The 19,697-nt window shown below is 27.3% G+C and overlaps 1 long non-coding RNA gene across 1 annotated transcript; it reads right to left on the bottom strand.

Annotated features, from left to right (window-relative positions):
* Positions 1 to 268: 268 nt before the first annotated feature.
* On the bottom strand, positions 269 to 10,641 carry LOC142219687 (uncharacterized). Its single transcript, XR_012717706.1, has 2 exons — positions 10,548 to 10,641; positions 269 to 489 (listed from the first exon to the last, which is right to left on the bottom strand). It is a non-coding gene; the product is annotated as an uncharacterized LOC142219687 (long non-coding RNA).
* Between the last annotated feature and the right edge of the window lie 9,056 nt (positions 10,642 to 19,697).

Consider the following 19,697-nt stretch of genomic DNA (forward strand, 5'->3'; position numbering starts at 1 on the left):
ATCTGAAAAGGTACAGTTTTTTATTCCCGTTGATACAATTAAAAAATGGACTTTTCATCCCTGATCTATCTCTCTAAATTCCCTCTATCAAGTTAATAAATTAAGAGAGGTAGTGTCAGTTCTAGAAAAATAACATTTTATTTTCTAAACGTCAATAACATTAACTTCCGGTTTTGGACGTTTGGAGAATAAAAACATTAATGTCACCTCTTTCAGATATGCCAACATGTTATTTCATTGTAACGAAAACATAAATTTATAATTCAAATTTGTATTAAAAAACGATTTTTTTTACTATATTTAAGATCTTTGGTCTCTCTCTCTCTGGCTGTTACACATTTTTCTACTATTACATTATATATGGACCCTATCTTCGTTGTTGATGTAGACTTAATTCATTTATAAAACTCTGGAATGTCCATCCATGAAAAAAACCATGGAGCCCCTAATGATTTCAGGCGCCTTAGAGTCCCTTGGCATAGTAATCACCTGAAAGGATAAAAAAGTAAGGGACAAAGAATCAACAAAATGAGAAAAAGAATAAATGAAAGTTGTTTTTTTTTTGTGTTTTTAATAAAATATTAATTAACATTCAGGGAATTTGTATTGTGTCCGTCTGATGGTGATGCTGTTGCTACGGCAGTTACCTCTGTATCCGTTGTGAGATGTTTTAAATATTTTATGGGAAACTTGTTGGAATGTTACAAGAAAACACCACCGAACATCATGTATGCAATATGGGGTTGGGTTTATATTTTAGTTTAGTTTGTTCTTAACTTTTTATCATGTCATTTTACGAAGAAACTCGAAACAAAACTAGCTATAAAATATTTAACATGGATTATAGTTATATACCCATACCTTTTACAGAATAATTAAAAAAACATAGAAAGAATTTTTTTATTTTTAATTCAACTAAATTGTCATGAAATTAAACCAGTAAGTAAAGAAAAAATTCGGGCGGGGCCGACTATATCATACCCTAAACCACCCCTACTGTATTAGTAAACATTGTTTGTGGGGTATCAATGGTATAGATTTCGGAGATAAACCGCATTTCCGTATTTAAGAACATTAAGGGATACTTGTTTATCGGAGTTTTATCACAATCTGAACAGAAATGTCGGATTTTAGGAGCTATAGTTTATTCCGCACCTACAGAGTTGGTATACCACTAATATTGAGACCATTTGTAACCCTCTCATGCCAAATGGTGCCTACACTGTTAGAAAAATATGTTTTTCATATGTTCCGATATAAACAAAATGTGTTTCGGGCACAATTTTTAAACACAATATATTTAAGTGCAAACATGTAATGTTCCTAAACTAACACAAAATGTTTGGGACACATATGTTAATATGTTAGAATATATTATGTTTGGGGCATGAATGTTTCATAAAAATAATATTCGTGAATGTAAACATATATAAATTTACAAATTTCGAGTAAACATATATATGTTGTGATACTTTATTCAGAGAGCGACAGAGAGAGAGAGAGAGAGAGAGAGTTAGTATAGAGAAAGAAATAGAGATGGAAACCGGGAGGGTTGAATAAAAAGATATCAACATAACACAGCGAGAGAATGAAATGAGAGCAATTTCTGTGAAACCGCTTGTATGTTGTTTCGGAAAACTGTTTTATAATATGGCCAAAAATTTGGTATGCTTAGGTTAGGTTAGGTTAGGTTATGTGGCAGCCCGATGTATCAGGCTCACTTAGACTATTCAGTCCATTGTGATACCACAGTGGTGACACCACAGTGGTGAACTTCTCTCTTATCACTGAGTGCTGCCCGATTCCATGTTAAGCTCAATGACAAGGGACCTCCTTTTTATAGCCGAGTCCGAACGGCGTTCCACCTTGCAGTGAAACCACTTAGAGAAGTTTTTGAAACCCTCAGAAATGTCACCAGCATTACTGAGGTGGGATAATCCACCGCTGAAAAACTTTTTGGTGTTCGGTCGTAGCAGGAATCGAACCCACGACCTTGTGTATGCAAGGCGGGCATGCTAACCATTGCACCACGGTGGCTTGGTATGCTTAAGTCTAAATATTATTTAATTTGAATAGTAGATTGAGTATTCGGAATAAAGAGAATAGACATTCGGAACCAAGAAAATAGACATTTGAAAAAAAAACAGCATGTTTGTATTACAGAAAAAGATGCGAAGAACTCAAAAATTTCGTGGAAGTTAAAAATATGTGAGGGAATGAACACAATCTTCTTTGGGGAATTATACCAAGCATATACTATTTTTGGACTCAAAATGCTTCCAAACATATAATATGCTCACGTAAAACAAACATATTACTGTTTCGGCGGTATCCAATAATATATGTGCTTCCTGCAAAATATGTTTGGAACATATGTTAGAGAAGCGATTTTTTTTGAGGGTGTATAGGCAATATTGTGCTTTAATGATGCCCCTTATTTTGATTTTACATTATGTGACGAAGCAGGATACCAAGGACTTTGATTTTTTTTTAATTTCATGTGTGAGTCAAGTCTAACATATATAGCGCATAAAATTTTTAAGTCTGTGCATTGTAATTCGGGCATGAGAGGGTTAAAAAAAATAGGAAATCGCTCAGAAGGGCATTCTGAGTCGATCGGTATCAGAGAATGAAGCCGCTGAGTCGCGCCGCCATTTTTAGCCGCCGCCGACCAGTTTTTGCCACTCGAAGCCGCCGCCGAATATGTCGACTCATCTCGACTCAAAATTAGCCGCCAATTAGTCAAAAATATTGACTTAAATCAAAGAAATTTATTATTAATGGTTGCATTTTTTGTCAAAATGTTTGACATTCCACCCAAAATTCGTCAGTATAAAGTTGCTATATTAATTTTGCAAAAATTTAGCTTAGAAAATTTGAATGAAATGTAAATGTGATTGAAAGATTTGTTGTACAATAAATCTCATTACCATTGGAATAACTTCAAATTGATTTTATAATGGATAATTGTCCGCCGCAGATTTGACCAATTTCTATCGGCTTAGCCGTCAACCCTCCGCCGCCGGAGGCAAAAAGTTAGTATCAGCCGCCATCGAAAAAAATGGGTCGGCTTCATTTTCTGATCGGTATATATTTTATGGTAGGCACATTTTTTGGCATATCAAAGTTATTATACCCTGACCTCTGTAGCATATACTCCCAATTATATTCCGCTTCAAGCTTATATATTTTCAGAATTTGTGCTAACAAAAAATTGATTGTACTGTGCAAATATATTTTATGTTTAAACCTAAACATATTTTTTAAACCTCATTCGGAGACCAATTTATATAGTAAATTGAATAATGTCTAGATTTAAGCAATTAAAATTTTTAATTTTAATGAATGCAAGCTCGTTTATCAACATAGAAAATATGTCAAGCAAAGCACCATTCTCATTTAATTTTCTCACTGTGTTACGTTGATGTCTTTCGTTATGTATCTCCATAGCCATCTTTATATTTGTTCTCTCTTCTCTCCAGCGTTGCCAATTTAGCTTTTTTCCCGCTAGATTTGGCTGTTTTTGAAGACGTTTAGCGGGAAAAAAATGCATTTAGCTTTTTTTCTGGCTTTTTTTCATGGCCCTTTTAGCTATTTTTGGCTTTTTTTTATTTTCGACATGTTTCTATTGAAATATGGATAACGGCGTTTTATCTCAGCCTTGCTGCAAGAATAAGGGTTTCCACATATTTCAAAGCTCAGTTGAAACATTAATAATGATTCCAGCCATTATGCGGGCATTTTTGCAGCAAATACACCTTATTGTAAAGTTTTTTTCATCATATTCATAAAAGTTATCGTAAACTTTAAATCTACTATTACCATACAAATTTGTTAGATAAATTTTTGGGAATATTAGCATTTGACTCGTTTATCCTTTTTATGTTATTATAATATTCTAAAGTTATTGCGATATTACTAAATTAAAATAGTAGATGTGAATTGCTTTGTGCACTGAAAAAATATTGTCGTGAGGCCAAAGATTTCATCTCCTTAAAATACGAACGCGAATTTTGGTTATAATAGCATTTGTGAATTTCTCTTATATAAACTGTTTTCCTTGTCCAAAAGACGATAAAGTCGTTTTGTCCTTATAATTAAGTGACTCAACTTAAAAATGGGTATGTTTTCATGAAAGAAGGAAGAATTAATGAAATAGTCTTTAAATGTGAGGAGTTTTTTCATCTTAACCACAAACCAAAATAGCGTTCAAAAATAGAAAATGTTTTTCAACACTTTATTCTAAAAACGTATACATTCAATAATTTCTACTAGAAGTCGAGTCTGAATTTGGAAATTTAAGTTGGCGTTAGCAAGTTTTTAAAGCACTTTGATAGCTCATGAAGAAAATGAAAATGTTTTTACTGGGAAATGTAAACTGTAGGTATTTTCTACAATTTAAATAAAAGTAATGTATTTCGAATTTCTCACAATTTCAAAACCAAACTAAAATTTTATTTAAAAAAATGACAAATCATTTTTTTACCAAATCTAAAGCATGCTTAGATTATTTAATATTTTAAAATAACAAGTAAATAAAATAGAGGTTTTGGGAAGGTAGCTCCCACAAAACGAAGGAAAAAATTTGTGATAGTAATCAAAATGTATCGAATACGCAAACAGAGCTAATATGCCTTAGATATTGTTACAGTCTCACAGAAGTGGAATTAAAATGAAAATAATATGCATTTTAAGTGAAATAAAGCCTTTAAGTTTGTTAAATTTCAATCAAAAATATGACTTTTGATACAAAAAAATTTAGCTTTTTTTCTAGCTATTTTTTAGCATTTTTTAGCTTTTTTTAGCTATTTTTTTGGACAAATCTAGCGGTTTTTGGTGAAACAATTCTGGCAACGCTGCTTCTCTCTCTGACACTATCTGCACATTAAGTGCAAGCATATAATGCTTGCACTTAATGTGCTAAACATTTTAGTGTCAAACATATAATTTTTGCACCGAAAAATATGAAAAACAATCTTGTTCGTTCATGTATAAAGACAAAATCTTTTGAATTTTTTTCAGTGCATATTAATTTGAATATACCCGAATATTTAGTTAATAGTTTTAAAACAACTTAACATTTTAGAAAATGTAATATATAAAACATGTTATTATACACCCATTTACTATTAAAATTAATAATCCAAATTGTCTTATATTTATAAAAGGCATTAGCATAATGCTCACAAATAAAACCATTAAGAATCCAAGATTTCTCAGAATTTCTCCAACAGAAGCGCTCTAAAGTGACTTGGAAAAGTGTCTTAAAAGTTTATGAAAAACCCCAACAAAATTATGGCTCTTATGGCAAAGGCCCATTTTATGAAATTTTCCATTTTCTTTTGCTTGTTTTGTTTTTTAAGATTCATCCACCTTTTTAAGATACTGAATTCTTGAAGAGTTTAATTATTCATGATCCGCTCCATTTGTTTATGTCTCCTTCACACTCGTGTCATTGATGTCAGTTTTATGAGTATGTGAAGAGAATCCCACATATACCCACTCACATTTAAAATGTGCTCTTTTTTTCTAAGGAATTCTACCTTTTTGCTATTAATGTAATGCAAAAATATGATTTCTTAGAAAGTATGAATTAATGAAAATGGATTTCATTCGATTAAATAGCAAATGGGAAATAACCTAAACTCAATTACATCCTTTAATTTTTTTTAGATACGACCATGAGTAAGAGTTTTTTACCTTTAAATGGATTTGTCATGGGCAGGATATCGTGGAGCGAAGGTCAATGCGAACCGTTTTCATTTTACGCATAAAAAAGTAAATTTTGAGCAATCTGTGATAGACTCTTACCCCCATTTTCAGGAAGCTCCGTTATTGCTACGTTAGCTAACGAACTTTTAAACCGTACTATGGACATGTCTGTCATCTTGTCTATATATTTCATATGCCAGTTAGGAACTTAACTGCTAAAAAATTTTCAGTTAAAGTTAACCGGAGAGAAGATATTTCGATTTTACTTTCTGTTAACTGGGAGTTAAAGTCTAACGGAGATACATGAAAATGACCGTTAATCGAAATCGAATATTGAATTTTCAAATAATCAACTTTTTGTCAACAAAAAGCATAGAACGAGTTTACAAGGTACTAAGGTTGTCTTTTATATTTTTTTATGAATTTGAGTATTATAGATGTATTGCAAAGTTATGTGTTATATCTAAACTGTTTGAACTCTTGGTGAGTAGGAGAATTTCGTTTCCAATATTATTTCCAATATTATCCCAATCACGGTTGCCACAGTTGATAGAATTCTACCGAAAATGGTAAATTATTTATTGTTATTATTTTCTATAAAAATAAAATGTTGAGAAAACTTTCTATAGAAAAAGAAATTTTTTAAAAAAAATTTCTTATGGAAATAAAACTTTGACAAAATTTTCTATAGAAATAAAATTTTGGTGAAATTTTCAATAGTAATAAAATTTGACAAAATTTTCAATGAAAATAAAATTTTGACAATATTTTCTACAGAAATCAAATTTTGGCAAAATTTTCAATAGAATAAAATTTTCGTTTTGTTTTTTATTGTTGGTTTATTCTTCAATCATTATTGTTGTTTTGATTTCAGCTTGAAATGATGCATTAACCAACCTACAAGAGTAGCTTAACCAACAGAGGAAAGTATGCTTGTAAAATTTATTTGACAACATTTTCTATAGAAATAAAATGTTGATAGAAATAAAATGTTGTTTATAGAAATGCAATGTTGACTAAATTTTTCATAGAAATAAAATTTTGATAAAATTTTCTATAGAAATAAAGTTTTCACAAAATTTTGTATGGAACAAAATTTTGGACAAAATTTTCTATAGAAATAAAATTTTGACAAAAATTTCTGTAGAAATAAAATTTTTACAAAATCTTCTATCGAAATAAAATTTTGACAAAGTTTTCTATAGAAATAAATTTTTTAGAAAATTTTGTATAGAAATAACATTTTTACAAAATTTTCTATACAAATATAATTTTTACAAAATTTTCTACAGAAATAAAATTTATACCAATGTATTAAAATAAAATTTTGACAAAATTTTCGATAGAAAACAATTTTGACAAAATTTTCGATGGAAAACAATTTTGACAAAATTTTCGATAGAAAACAATTTTGACAAAATTTTCTATAGAAATAAAATTTTGACAAAATTTTCTATAAAAATAAAATATTGACAAAATTTTCTTTAGAAATAAAATTTTTACAAAATTTTCTATGGAAATAACATTTTGAAAAAATTTTCTATAGAAATAAAATTTTAGCAAATTTTGTACAGAAATAAAATTTTAGCAAATTTTCTATAGAAATAAAATTTTAGCAAATTTTCTATAGAAAAAAATTTTGACAAAATTTTCTATAAAAATAAAATTTTGACGAGATTTTTTATAGAAATAAAACTGTTACAAAATTTTCTATAGACATAAAATTTTGACAAAATTTTCTACAGAAATAAAATTTATACAAAATTTTCTATAGAAATAAAGTTTTGACAAATTTTTCTATTGAAATAAAATATTGACAAAATTCTCTAAAGAAAAAAAATTTGACAAATTTTTCTATAGAAATAAAATTTTGACAAAATATTCTATAGAAATAACATTTTAATAAAATTTTCTATAGATATAAAATTTTCACAAAATTTTGTATGAAACTAAATTTTTGACAAAACTTTCTATAGAAATAAGATTTTGACAAAATTTTCTGTAGAAATAAAATTTTAACAAAATCTTCTATAGAAATAAAATTTTGAGAAAGTTTTCTTTAGAAATAAAATTTTTAGAAAGTTTTCTGTAGAAATAAAATTTTTAGAAAATTTTCTATACACTCCAAAAAATTTTTTTCTGATTCAATCACGAAATTAATTGATCCAATTAATTTTTTAATTGAAATGTCTTCAATCACGAAAATGATAGTATCAATCACAGTTTTAATTGGGCATAGAAAAAATTCTTGATTAAAATATTAATTGATGTCATTAGCAATTTTCAATTAATTTTTTAATTGATTCAATTAAAAATTTAATTGATTTTGAATGCAAACCCCAATTAATTTTTTATTTAAAAAGGTAACTATTTTCAATTACTTTCTGAATTGGTTTAGAGTTTTTATTTGGATTAAGAAATGTTCATCACTTTTTTTAACTGACTTAGTCTTCCGAATTTGATTAAAAAGTTAATTGTATCAATTAATTTTTTAATTAAAAATTTTAAAATTTTCAATCATTGACTTAATTAACTTTATGTTCTATCTTGATTAAAAAGTTAATTGTATCAATTAATTTATTAATTGAAAAAATATTCAACTTCAATTAACTTTTTAATTGGAAATATTTTGGTGATATTTTTTCTGTGTAGAAATAAAATTTTTCCAAAATTTTCTATACAAATATAATTTTTACAAAATTTTCTACAAAAATAAAATTAATACCAAATTTTTCTATTAAAATAAAATTTTGACAAAATTTTGTATAGAAATAAAATTTTGACAAAATTTTCTATAGAAATAACATTTTAATAAAATTTTCTATAGAAATAAAATTTTCACAAAATTTTGTATGAAACTAAATTTTGACAAAATTTTCTATAGAAATAAGATTTTGACAAAATTTTCTGTAGAAATAAAATTTTTACAAAATCTTCTATAGAAATAAAATTTTGAGAAAGTTTTCTGTAGAAATAAAATTTTTAGAAAATTTTTTATAGAAATAAAATGCTTCCAAAATTTTCAATACAAATATAATTTTTACAAAATTTTCTACAGAAATAAAATTTATACCAAATTTCTCTATTAAAATAAAATTATGACAAAATTTTCTATAGAAATAAAAATTTGACTAAATTTTGTATAGAAATAAAATTTTGACAAAATTTTCTATAGAAAATTTTCTATACAAAAATTTTCTATAGAAATAAATTTTTGGCAAAATTTTCTAAAGAAATCGAATTTTGACAAACTTTTCTATTGAAATAAAATGTTGACAAAATTTTCTATGGAATTAAAATTTTGACAAGATTTTCTATAGAAATAAAACTGTTACAAAATTTTCTATAGATATAAAATTTTGACAAAATTTTCTACAGAAATAACATTTATACAAAATTTTCTATAGAAATAAAATTTTGACAAAATTTTCTATAGAAATAAAAATTTTTACAACATTTTCTATTGGAATACAATTTTTACAAATTTTTCTATAGAAATGAAATTTTATCAAAATTTTCTATAGAACTCAAGTTTTGACAAAATTTTCTATAGAACTAAAATTTTGACAAAATTTTCTATAGAAAAAAAATCTATAGAAATAAAATTTTGACGAAATTTTCTATAGAAATAAAACTGTTACAAAATTTTCTATAGACATAAAATATTGAAAAATTTTCTATAGAAATAAAATTTTGTACAGAAATAATAGTTAGACAAAATTTTCTACACAAATAAATTTTTTACAGAATTTTCTGTAGAAAAAATTTTTACAATATTTCCTATAGAAATATAATTTTTACAATATTTTCTATAAAAATAAAATTTTTGACAACATTTTCTATAGAAATAAAAATTTGATAAAAATTTTGTATAGAATTAAAATTTTTGACAAAATTTTCTATAGAAATAAAATTTTGCTAAAATTTTCATAAAATTTTGACAAAATTTTCTATAGAAATAAAATTTTGCTAAAATTTTCATAAAATTTTGACAAAATTTTCTATAGAAATAAAATTTTCATAAAATTTTGACAAAATTTTCTATAGAAATAAAATTTTGCTAAAATTTTCATAAAATTTTGACAACAATTTTGAAAAATTTTCTATAGAAATAAAATGTTGACACAATTTTGTACAGAAATAAAAGTTTGACAAAATTTTCTACACAAATAAAATTTTTACAAAATGTTCTGTAGGAAAAATTTTTACAATATTTTCTATAAAAATAAAATTTTTGACAAAATTTTCTATAGAAATAAAATTTTGATAAAAATTTTCTATAGAAATAAAATTTTGACTATATTTTCTATAGAAATGAAATTTTGACTTTATTTTCTATAAAATAAAATTTTGACAAAATTTTCTATAGAAATAAAATGTTGACAAAATTTTCTATAGAAATAAAATTTTGATAAAATTTGCTATAGAAATAAAATTTTGGCAAAGTTTCTATAGAAAAAAATTAGTTTTACAAAATTTCCAAAAACAAATGTTGGCAAAATTTTTGATAACAGTAAAATTTTTACAAAATTTTCTATTGAAATAAAATTTAACAAAGGAGGTTTAAATAGCTCCGTTAAGTTTTAACTGAAATAATAGCGATATTTAAAATAACACATTATTCACTTTTCACCAATATACCTTTCCAATTTTAAGCATAATAACATTGTTTTTCGCACTTAATTTGTATTCAAATACTTTATAAGAATCCATTTGCTCTTAGTGTTTACAAAAATATTAAAATGACTCTTGTAACAATAGTGATGACAAAATACTTTCATGTACATTTCGTACTTTTTCGTATCACAGTTAGCGTTTGTTGTAGTGCCACTTACGAGTCTGTGGTAGCCATGGAGATGAAATCGAACTTTGAAATGGTTGGCAGGGAATAGATTCTTTGCTAAATGGACGTATGCCACTTAAGTTATCAATGGCAGATTAAGAACTAAACAAGAGACAAACATAACCTTAAAAAGCTCAAAAAGAGTTAATGTCTGAGTAAAATTCAAATATAGAGAAAACGTTATTTACAAGTCTCAAAATCTCATTCAAGGTAAAAGCTTTGATTATAGAGAGACATTTATTTAACTTAGTGAGAATTATAAAAGAGAGTAGAGAATAATTGTTTTGTTTCAAGAGAGCATAAATAGTAGAAAGGATACATAAACAATGAAAGACATGCGTTTCCTCTCTCTCTCGCTATTTATCTAACATTCTCTGTATTAACAAAAACTTTGCATATTAACTTTTGATGGTAGAATTTGACTATATAAGTACCCATGCTACCCTTGCCGCTGCTTGAAGGTAGATAGCTACACTATAACATTTATGAATGTTCCTCAAACTGATGCCTTCTATCCCATCTATCGAAAAGCCTACAGTGGAGGGTGGATGGTATTTTCTAGGTGATGTTCATTCTTCTTTACTTATAGCAAATTTCCTCAACAAGGAATTATATAATCGAACATTGACGTGAAGTTGTCACTGTCGCACAAGACCATGAACAATAAGCGTAGATGGTCTCACACACACACATTCACACACAGGCATCACTTGATTGAAGCTTAAGGATACTCACATTGGCATAGGCAAAGTGCATGTGTCCCTATTTTGTATTCATATGAGTGTGTGCAAGGCCGTAGCCAGGATTTTAATTCGGGGGGGGTTCAACTTTAAAAAAATATTCATATAATCTCATGTGTAGAAAATTTTATTTATGCAAAGGTATGTATACAATATTTTTATAATATTAAATTGAGCCGACGGGCTTTTTGGGCAGCAAATAAATCAATGACTTCTTCAGTCGGTACATTTATTCGGCGATGAACCGACATTAATGCCAATCCATTGAGTCTACTCTCGCCAGTCGAATTTCTAAGATACGTCTTTAATCTCTTCATTTTTGAAAATGAACGTTCGGAGGAGCACGTAGTAACTGCAGGGATGGAAAATGCAGTACGAAAGTACTTTTTTCAATACTTTTTCACCCAGGTCAGTACCGTAGTACCCCCGCGAATGATTTAGTACCTTTTGTGTAGACATTTTTGAGTCGATATCAGATTTATGGTACAATAGCTTTGACAAAATATTTTAATCAACCTTATTTGCTAATAGTCTTTTAGAAATATTGCAAAACAGACATGTTCATGTGGGAAGAAAATCTCAATTTTGTAAAAGATATAGTCAAAAACAGGATTTTATTGAACTTCAAGAATGTTTTAGTCGAAAAAAGAATGCGATTATATATTCTCAATTTTTTATTTCAGTAGAAAATGTTGTCTAAATTTTATTTCTATATAGAATTTTTGCAAAATTTTATTTTTATAGATAATTTTGTCAAAATTTTATTTCAATTGAAAATTTTGTAAAAATGTTATTTCTATAGGAAATTTTTGCAAAACTTTATTTCTATAGAAAAAATTTTCCAAATTTTTTTTTCTATAGAATTTTTTTGCAAAATTTTATTTCCCTTCGTTTTGTTATTGTTGGTTTTGTTCTTAAAGCATTAATTAAATGGATTCTCTGGTTCTCTATGTTGGTTCTCGATTGGATTGACAAAGCATCGACGAATTATCACCTCGTTCGCGATAACGATATGAAATGGGAAGAAAGGTATTTCAGGCTTGACAAAAACCTCACCAGGTGGAATGGAGTGAAAAGCTTACCGAACAGTTTAAGTGTTAAATCCAAAGTGATCATTTATTTCATTTTTACTTAAAAGCTATTACATGGTTTCGTTAAAAAAATTAAGTGAGAGTAATATTTCGAATTAAGAAAATAGATATATGCGCCATCTGCTGATAGAAAATATATTTTAGTACAAGTAATCGTTCATATATATTGGAAGTACTTAAAGGGCTGTTACACGTTCTTAATATTAACAAGCATTGTTGTTGTTTTTTTATTGCAGCTTAAAACCTTACATTGACTAAACTACAAGTGTAGCTTAACCAACAGAGGAAAAGAATGTTTGTCAAATTTATTTGGGAAAGCCTAAAAAAGGTTTTTGTATGATAGCCGGCTATAGAAAATTTTTGCAAAATTTTATTTATATAGAAAATTTTTTCAAAATTTTATTTTCTTCAAAATTCAGTCTCTTGACAATAATCTTCCAGTGAAATTTTTGTTGAAATTTAGTAAAAAGTACCTTTCCGCTCAAAAATACCTTTTTTGTACTTTCTTAAAAATTGTATTTTCCATCCCTGAGTTACTGGCAAAGTGACCAAAATTTTTAAAAGAATATGCACTTTGGAAATATCTCTTTATTGCACTCTCCAAGTGCTTCCATCGCTGAATTAGGCAGGTTCTTTTGGCAGGTTTTGCGCCATTTCATTTACACATATGTGTTTGGCTGTTTCGTTGTTGTTGCTATGGCCAAACAAAGCGAGTCATGTTCACAAAAAGAACAACAAACACACATAAAAAGCAGAAATACATTTTCCAAAAATGAAATTTGTGGTGCGAGAACAAAAACAATTTGTTTTTTTCGACCGTCGTTTGACGGGCTTTTCAACTAGTATTCTAGGATTTGTGCAAGTTTTATAGGTAAGCGTTTTCAAAATAAAACCTTCAGCTTTCCTTCAACATCTTCGATAAGATTTTTCTATGCAGCTAAAAATATATATTTATTTATATAAAAATATTCATTCATTTCGGGGGGGGTTTGATCCCCCTCACCCCCCCCCCCCCTGAATACGGCCTTGAGTGTGTGTGTGCGTGTTTCTTTTTAGGTGAATGTTAATGAAGAACGCTCAGTTTTATAGAAGACCCATATTCATATGAACACTGTTAGTAAGGCGTATGTCTCCTGTGATTTTCTTAATAGATTAAACGCATGGGAACTAAATAACAAAGTGGGAGATTGGCGTTAAAGTTATGCCAAAAAGGGTGTGGTGAAGCGATGATGGCGACATTGGGAGAATATGTTTTCTATGCATTTTCTTCATATTTGAAAATATGTGTTTGATGAGAAATAAATTTCATTCAAGATCATTTATATGCTAGGTTAGGTTAAAGTGACAGCCCGATTAAGTTTCAGGCTCACTTAGACTATTCAGTCCATTGTGATATTTTATATGCTACGATTTGGTACCAAGGAGATATTTAAGTGGCTAAAGGCAACTTTCGTTTTGTTGAGCAGTTTTTTCTTTTGGTATTAACAGGCTGTATTAAAGTTCTCCAAAGTGTGCTCTATTATGAATTTTAGAATCCAACAGTTGAATTTATTTAATTACACCGAAAGAACATATTGACTGTGTTAACTAATTTTAGTACCGACCCATTTTCGTAGTTGCGCCAATTGACAATTCAGAGTTACGTCTATCGAATGGACAATCTCATTTGATTTTGACAACCAATAAACAGTAGAATAGTGGTTATGAAATAAATCTCTACCTCCACGGATGAATATAGAGTATTTCATATGTTTCCGAGTAAAAAATATCTATTTGGAATTAACGTTTTGTCACATTACTTTTAAGTGCAAGCATTTAATGTTATTAATATAGTATATAATTTTGGGACACCACATTTTCTGAAATTTATTGCTTGTTGATGACTCTCAAGTAGAGCACCAACTATTTGCTCTCATTTGATTCTCTCACTGTGTTATGTTGATGTGGTTCTTCATAACCCCGAAGCTCAATCTTGAACTTTTCCTTTATCATCTCTCACTTTCTCTGATATTAATTTTGTAATTTCATTAACGGCCATTTTCATGTAGCTTCGTTAGGCTTTAACTGCCAGGTAACAGAAAGTAAATTCCAAATATCTTCTCTCCTGTTAACTTTAACTGAAAAAATTACGGCAGTTAAGTTCCTAACTGCCATATGGAATATATACGCAGCTATGCCCATAATGCGCTTTAAAAGTTCGTTAGTTAACGGAGCACTAACGGAGCTTCATGAAAATGGGCGTAAAACAGATATATAGAGATATAAAATATATTTAGAAATGTCAGAGAATGTGAGAGATGATAAAGGAAAAGATCAAGATTGAGCTTCGTTGTAGATAAATGAACTTGCATTCGTTTTAGCATGCGTCTGACACATGAACGAGGCTACCCCAAAAATTTGAAATATTAGTAATTAATTATTAAATTTATCTTTGACAAGTAAAACAAATTATTTTTGTTGTTCATAAACTTCCCGAAATGTATTCTTATTGGCTCTTTCCAGCCTAACATTTTTTGTGCATTAGATAGCTTTTGTAGGTTTTGGAACTTCAATGGCTGCAGTCTACTGCACATATTGTGAGCAAATATTTTTCCATTTTCCGACCACTTTTTGGTCGGGATGTAACACTAAATAAAAAGATTTATTCACATTTAAATGCTCTAAGGGCTCCAACTATGTCACTAATGGTTTCCAGCCAAATAAAGGGTGAGTTTTTAAGAGCTATAGGAAAAATAAAAAAATCGCTTAACATTCAAAAAAATGCATAAATTCTTTATTTGAATCAATAGTAAGGTCCTTATAATTTAATGTTTGAAGATTATTTCATGTAAATGTTGAACGCGACTGCGCCTCAAATCAAGTACATCACCTTCATCCAATTTTGTCATATTCGTGGCAATACTTTGGTCGGTATTTCACGAAGGAATATTTTAATGTCGTCTTACAATCAACGGTTGCCACTCGAGCTATAATTAATGTACAAAAGTTCGGAGAAAATTTTACCAAAAAAACTAAAAAAAAAAAATTGTCAACATTTTATTTCTATAGAAAATATTGTCAAAATTTTAATTTTATAAAAAAAATTTGCCAACATTTTTTTTCTATAGCAAATTTTGTAAAAATTTTATTTCTGTAGAAAATTTTGTCAACATCTTATTTCTATAGAAAATTTTGTAAAAATTTTATTTCTGTAGAAAATTTTGTCAACATCTTATTTCTATAGAAAATTTTGTCAAAATTTTATTTCCATAGAAAATTTTGTCAAAATTTTATTTCCATAGAAGATTTTGTCAAAATTTTATTGCATTTTGTCAAAGTTTTATATCTATAGAAAATTTTGTAAAAAATTTATTTGAATAGCAAATTTTGTCAAAATTTTATTTCCATAGCAAATTTTGTCAAAATTTTATTTCCATAGAAAAATTTGTCAAAATTTTATTTCTATAGAATATTTTGTCAAAATTGTATTTCTATAGAAAATTTTGTCTATAGAAATAAAATTTTGTTAAAAATTTTATTTCTATTGAAAATTATGTCAAAATTTTATTTCTATAGAAAATTTTGCCAAAATTTTATTTCTATAGAAAATCTTGTAAAAATTTTATTTCCATAGAAAATTTTGTCAAAATTTTATTTCTTTAGGAAATTTTGTCAAAATTTTATTTTTATTGTTGTTTCTTTTTTTGATCTCAGCTTAAAGCCATGCATTGACTAAACTACAAGTGTAGCTTAACCAACAGAGGAAAAGTATGCTTGTCAAATTTATTTGGGCAAAGCCCTATAGACTGCAAGATGGTTGGATGTACAGCTGTTTCGGAATTACCACATTCCTCATCAGCATCCTCTACTTGCAGCAAAACTATCAACCAATTATCAGAATAAATTCGGGTAATTCACTCAACCCAACGTGAACTACACTTGAACCTCCCGTGAAGCTACACTTGTAGTTTAGTCAATGCATGGCTTTAAGCTGAGATCAAAAAAAGAAACAACAATAACGATTGAAGAGAAGCCAACAATAACAAACAAAACGAATGAAGATAGAGGAAGCACGCTCAAAAACAAACCCAGCCAAATACATACAAATCGATGATTTGAGTTTGGCAAAGGAAAAGAGATATGCTGGCAAATTTGTTTAGGCAGTAGCCGACTATCAAACCCTTTTTCGGGAGGTTCAAGTGTAGTTCACGTTGGGTTGAGTGAATTACCCGAATTTATTCTGATAATTGGTTGATAGTTTTGCTGCAAGTAGAGGATGCTGATGAGGAATGTGGTAATTCCGAAACAGCTGTACATCCAACCATCTTGCAGTCTATAGGGCTTTGCCCAAATAAATTTGACAAGCATACTTTTCCTCTGTTGGTTAAGCTACACTTGTAGTTTAGTCAATGCATGGCTTTAAGCTGAGATCAAAAAAAGAAACAACAATAACGATTGAAGAGAAGCCAACAATAACAAACAAAACGAAAATTTTATTTCTATAGAAAATATTGTAAAAATTTCATTTCTATAGAAAATATTGTAAAAATTTTATTTATACAGAAAATTTTGTCAAAATTTTATTTCTTTAGAAAGTTTTGTCAAAATTTTATTTCTGTAGAAAAATTTGTCAAAATTTTATTTCTATTGAAAAATTTATTTCTTTAGAAAATTTTGTCAACATTTTATTTCTATAGAACATTTTGTCAAAATTTTATTTCTATGGAAAGTTTTGTCAAAATTTTATTTATATAGAAAATTTTCGTCAAAATTTTATTTCTATAGAAAATCTTCGTCAAAATTTTATTTCTATAGGAAATTTTGTCAAAATTTTATTTCTTTAGAAAATTTTGTCAAAATTTTATTTCGTTAGAATTTGTCAAAATTTTATTTCTATAGAATATTTTGTCAAAATTGTATTTCTATAGAAAATTTTGTTAAACATTTTATTTCTATAGAAAATTTTGCCAAAATTTTATTTCTATAGAAAATCTTGTCAAAATTTTATTTCCATAGAAAATTTTGTCAAAATTTTATTTCTTTAGAAAATTTTGTCAAAATTTTATTTCTTTAGGAAATTTTGTCAAAATTTTATTTCTATAGAAAATATTGTAAAAATTTTATTTCTATAGAAAATATTGTAAAAATTTTATTTCTACAGAAAATTTTATCAAAATTTTATTTCTTTAGAAAGTTTTGTCAAAATTTTATTTCTATAGAAAATTTTATTTCTTTAGAAAATTTTGTCAACATTTTATTTCTATAGAACATTTTGTCAAAATTTTATTTTTATGGAAAGTTTTGTCAAAATTTTATTTCTGTAGAAAATTTTGTCAAAATTTTATTTTTATAGAAAATTTTGTCAAAATTTTATTTCTATAGGAAATTTTGTCAAAATTTTATTTCTTTAGAAAATTTTGTCAAAATTTTATTTCTTCAAAATTTTATTTCTATAGAAAATCTTCGTCAAAATTTTATATTTTTATAGAAAATGTTGTCAAAATTTTATTTCTGTAGAAAATTTTGTCAAATTTTTATTTCTATAGAAAATTTTGTCAAAATTTTATTTTTATAGAAAATTTTCGTCAACATTTTATTTTTATAGAAAAGTTTGTCAAAATTTTATTTCAATAGAAAAGTTTGTCAAAATTCGATTTCTTTAGAAAATTTTGCCAAAAATATATTTCTATAGAACATTTTGTCAAAATTTTATTTCTTTAGAAAATTTTGTCAAAATATTATTTCTTTAGAAAATTTTGTTAGAATTTTATTTCTTTAGAAAATTTTGCCAAAATTTTATTTCTATAGAAATTTTTCGTCAAAATTTTATGTCTATAGAAAATTTTCGTCAAAAATGTATTTCTATAGAAAATTTTCGTTAAAATTTTATTTTTATAGAAAATTTTTTCAAAATTTTATTTCTATAAAATTTAAAAAAAAAATTATATCTTTCTACGGTCCAATGATGCCACCAGCCAATAAACCGCGCCAAAATGTGACCTCTTCTGGATGCATTGGTAGATTTTCGCTAAAAAATCGAAAATTCTGGTTATTTACGTACCCATCGAGCCAAAACAGGGCTTCTGCGCTGAATCCCGATATTCGGCCAACTTTCCACGCACGCATTTTTATAATAAAATTCATTAATTTGCAAGCGTTGTTCGTTTGTAAGAGGATTCATGGCTAAATAATAGACCGAATTGCAGATGTTTGAGAGTGAAACAAAGCACGAAATGTGCGTCTGCTGTTTAAACCACACTAATAGAAAAAGTTTCATTATATTAACGAAATGTGTCGTTAAAAGTCAGCCAATGAAACAAATTCGTTAATACAACGAATTTTTTTGGTTAATATAACAAATTTTCTGCAAATCAACGTAACGTTTCGTACTGTTAACGAATATTTTCATTGTATTAATGAAAACGTTTCGTTATATCAATGAAAACTTTTCGTTGGCTGACTTTTAATGAAATTTTCTTTGTGTGCAGTGTTTCGAAAAAGATACTAGCTAAAAATCACTCATTATAAAGCAATCACACTATCCTGCTTGAATTCCATCACGAATAACTGAATGCTGAATGCAATATATCAAAATTGTTTTGTAAGCTTGTAAACAATAAAATGAACTGTTCGCACAAATAAATATTTTTTGTCTTCAATCACGAAATTAATTGATCCAATTAATTTTTATTTGAAATGTCTTCACTCATAGAAATTATAGTATCAATCACCAAAGTCAATTAAAAACTTAATTAATTAAAAAATAATTAATTAATAATTAATTAATTGTTGTGATTGATTTTTGTTTCAATTAAAAAATTTGTTGATCCAATTAAATTTTTAATTGAATATTTCTTTTAAATTCTATTCAAATTTTTATTGAAAACTTTGTGGTCACACTATATATGTAGGACATTTCGCTGCAATTAAATAAATTTTCAGAAAGTGGAAGTAACTATTTGTTCATATTCGTACAGTGCAAATATTGTTTCCCAAATTTCGAAAGTATATATCCTTGAAGCTGAATAAGGTTGTGAGAGTACATTACAGTAGTGATTTTTACCGAGGGTGTATAGTTGATTAAGTGTGACTATGAACCGACTATATGACACCCAAACCATGACTACAGAATTTTCAGAATTCGCGAAATTTGAGAGTAATAATAAAAAAGAAAAAAAAAAACCTTGAGCCACTGTTGCAATAAAAAGTTAAATTTAACATTGAAATCAATTAAATTTGTTTAAGTGTTCTACTGTATACATTCTTATATCGACTACTGTGCATAAACATTTATTTATGTTGATGTTTATTTTTCAAATGTTTGTTTATTCC

Source organism: Haematobia irritans, chromosome 1 (assembly GCF_050003625.1).
Source record: "Haematobia irritans isolate KBUSLIRL chromosome 1, ASM5000362v1, whole genome shotgun sequence".
Taxonomy (NCBI): domain Eukaryota; kingdom Metazoa; phylum Arthropoda; class Insecta; order Diptera; family Muscidae; genus Haematobia; species Haematobia irritans.